Raw genomic sequence first — 4,118 nt, forward strand, 5'->3', positions numbered from 1 at the left:
GCCGAGATCATGCCACCGCACTCCAGCCTGGGTCAGAGGGGGAGACTATTTCTCTAAATCAATCAGTCAATCAATCAACAATGGACATTTCCAAAGAACAGAGAAGAAAATAGAAGGCAGAAAATCATCAGTGGCAGAGATGGCACCACTGAACTCCAGCCTGGGTGACAGAGCAAGACTCCATCTCAAAAAATAATAATAGGCCAGGTGTGGTCACTCCCACCTGAATTTCAGCACTTTGGGAGGCCAAGGCAGGCGGATCACGAGATCAGGACTTTGAGACCAGCCTGGGCAACATGACGAAATCCTGTCTCTACTAAAAACACAAAAAATTAGCTGGGCGTGGTGGCGTGTGCCTGTAATCCTAGCTACTCCGGAGGCTGAGGCAGGAGAATTGCTTGAACATGGGAGGCAGAGGTTGTAGTGAGCCGAGATCACATCACTGTGTTCCAGCCTGGGTGACTGAGCAAGACTCCGTCTAAAAAAAAAAACCCACAAACAACAATAATAATAATGAAATGACAATAAGGAGGTCAAGACAAATCAATAAATTCTCTGGATTTTTCCACCCAACTCATTTCCATCTTCCTGTTACTTTGTTTTTAAGAAATACAATCTTACAGATACAGTTACAAATTCTCATGTCATGCTCCCTTTTTTGTTTGTTGGTTTGTTGGTTTGTTTTGCTTTCCTCTCTTTCTCTCCTGGGTTAATCCTATCCTGAATTTGGTGATTGTCATTGTCATCCATGTTTTCATACTTGACTATACATAAATTTAGTCCTAAACACTATAGTGCTCATATGCATGCTTCAGACTTTATGTATAAATGCCACTGTCCTGCACATATTATCTTGCACCTTTTTTTTTTGAGACAGGGTTTCACTCTGTCACCCAGGCAAGAGTGTGATGTCAGGCCGGGCGTGGTGGCTCACGCCTGTAATCCAAGCACTTTGGAGGCCAAGGCAGGCGGATCACCTGAGGTTGGGAGTTCAAGACCAGCCTGACCAACATGGTGAAACCCCGTCTTTAAAAAAAAAAAAGAGTACAGTGTCACAATCTCTGCTCACTGCAATCTCCACCTCCTCAGAGTTAAAGTGATCCTCCTGCCTCACCCTCCTGAGTAGCTGAGACCACAGGCAGGCCACCATGCCCAGCTAATTTTTTGTTGTTGTTGTATTTTTTGTAGAGACAGGGTTTCGCCCTGTTGCCCAAACTCCTGCTCAAACTCCGGCCCTCAAGTGATTCTACTGCCTTGGCCTCCCAAAGTGCTGGGATTATAGGAGTGAGCCACTGCATCCAGCCAGGTTTTATTATTATTATTATTTTTTATAAAGATGGGGTTTCACCATGTTGGTCAGGCTGATCTTGAACTCACGACCTCAGGTGATCCGCCCACCTTGACCTCCAAAGTGCTTGGATTACAGGCATGAGCCACCACGCCCAGCCAGTTCTATTTTTTTTTTTTTTCCCATATAGTTAAGTAATCATTTCAGTACTACTTATGATTTATATTTTCTATTTCCCCATGCTAATTTGTCATGCCAATGCAGGCATATATTATGATCCTATACCCATGTGGTCTGTTTCTGAACTTTATTCTGTTCCTTTTAATTTAATTTTATTTTTTTAGAGACAAGGCCTAGCTCTGTTGCAAGGTTGGAGTGCAGTGGTGTGATCATTGCTCACTGTAGCCTCGAACTCCTGGGCTCAAGCAATTCTTCCACTTCAGCCTCCTGAGAAGCCAGGCCGTTCCATTTTTATATTTCTATATTCTTGTGTTAATACCAGGGTGTTCCATTTTTATATTTCTGTATTCTTGTGTCAATACAATAGCATGCTGATCAGCACAATGTTAGAATCTTCATACCTTATGGGCAAGTCCCCACATCTCATTCTTCAAAATTGACATGGGTGGCTTTGTTATATATAAATTTTTTTTTTTTTTTTTTTTTTAAACAGAGTCTTTTTTTTTTGACAGGCTGGAGTGCAGTGGTGAAATCTCGGCTCACTGCAACCTCCGCCTCCTGGGTTCAAGTGATTCTTCCGCCTCAGCTGAGGTGGAAGAATTGCTTGAGCCCAGGAGTTCGATCTCTTGACCTCATGATCCATCCACTTTGGCCTCCCAAAGTGCTGGGATTACAGGCGTAAGCCATTGCACCCGGCCTCAATTTTTTTTTAAAAAAAGACATGGAATATATTTGTCATATACGTTTTACCATTACCTTGTCAAATTCCATAGAAAATGTGTAATGTTGAAATTTTGATTAGAATTACACTGTTTATAGATTAACTTGCTTAGAACTGACATCTTTATTTTTTTTCATGTCCCAGAATAAATAATACCTCTCCATTTATTCAGACCTTCTTTAATGTGTTTCAGTACAGTTGCATACCTTTTTCCCATATAAGTCTTTCTCATTTATTCTTTATATATATGTATATTTATTATTATTATTATTTTTGAAATTGAATCTCGCTCTTTTGCCCAGGCTGGAGTGCAGTGACACGATCTTGGCTCATTGTAGCCTCCGCTTCCCAGGTTCAAGCGATTCTCCTGCCTCAGCCTTCTGAGTAGCTGGGGTTATACGCAATGCACCACCACACCTGGCTAACTTTTTGCATTTTTTTTTTGAGACAGAGTCTCACTCTGTCACCAGGTGCCAGGCTGGAGTGCAGTGGCACGATCTCGGCTCACTGCAACCTTCCAGGCTCGGTCGATCCTCCCAACTCAGCTTCATGAGCAGCTAGGACTACAGGCACATACCACCATGCGCGGCCAATTTTTTTTCTTTGTTATTTTTTGTAGAGATAGGGTCTTGTTATGTTGCCCAGGCTTGTCTCAAACTCCTAGGCTCAAGTGATCTCCTTACTCCACTTCCCAAAGTACTGGGATTACAGGTGTGGGCCACAACACCTGGCCAGGAAGACTTGATTTCTGAAAAAGATCTCATTAAAAATAGCAATAAAGGCCAGGCTCAGTGGCTCACACCTGTAGTCTCAGCACTTTGGGAGACTGAGGCTGATGGATCACTTGAGTCTGGGAGTTTAATATCAGCCTGGGCTACATGGTGAAACACCATCTCTACAAACAAATAGAAAAATTAGCCAGGCATGGTGGCATGTGCCTACAGTACCAGCTACTCGGGAGGCTGAGGTGGAAGGATGGATTGAACCAGGGGCAGGGGTTGAGGCTATGGTGAGCTGTGATCACACCACTGCACTATAGCCTGGGTGACAGAGTGAGACCCTGTCTAAAATAATAATAATAATAATAATAAAGTCTTCCTATTAGAAAGGAATACTTCGGGTCAGGCACGGTGGCTCATACCTGTAATCCCAGCACTTTGGGAAGCTGAGGAGGGTATATCACGAGGTCAAGATATTGAGACCATCCTCGCCAACATGGTGAAACCCTGTCTGTACTAAAAATACAAAAGTTAGCTGGGCATGGCTGTGCACGCCTGTAATTCCAGCTACTCAGGAGGTTGAGGCAGGAGAATCACTTGAACCAAGGAGGCGGATGTTGCAGTGATCCAAAATTGCGCAACTGCACTCCAGCCTGGCAACAGAGCAAGACTACCTAAAAAAAAAAAAAAAAAAAAAAGGAACAGTTTGTATTTTTGTATATTGATTTTGTGTCCAGAAACCTGAGAGCGATTGTGATAGGAGTGTGGCAGTGTGTCACATTACTAGATTTTCTGATGTTGTGTCCTTGCATTCCAGAAAACAGTCCTACCAGGTCATGACTAAATTCAATTTTCTAGTAATTTATTTACTATTTTAAAGAGATGCTTTTGAACAGAATCTGTACTCTGAGAAACTGGCTGAACAGAGTGACTCCATCTGTCAGAGAGGCAAAACGCTTATGCGGAGTGGGCTGTTTGGCCATGGATCCTGGGGCAGCCTTCTCTGCCTTGTTGACCCTGCTCTGTGCCCTTTGGCTGGCTTCTCCTGCTGATCATCAGAATACCTTCTTCACTCTGTTTTATTTTTATTTTATTTTATTTTATTTATTTATTTTTTTTGAGACGGAGTTTCACTCATGTTGCCCAGGCTGGAGTGCAATGGCACGATCTCGGCTCACCGCAACCTCCGCCTCCTGGGTTCAGGCAATTC

Source organism: Cebus imitator, unplaced genomic scaffold (genome assembly GCF_001604975.1).
Source record: "Cebus imitator isolate Cc_AM_T3 unplaced genomic scaffold, Cebus_imitator-1.0 Scaffold15, whole genome shotgun sequence".
NCBI classification, from domain to species: domain Eukaryota; kingdom Metazoa; phylum Chordata; class Mammalia; order Primates; family Cebidae; genus Cebus; species Cebus imitator.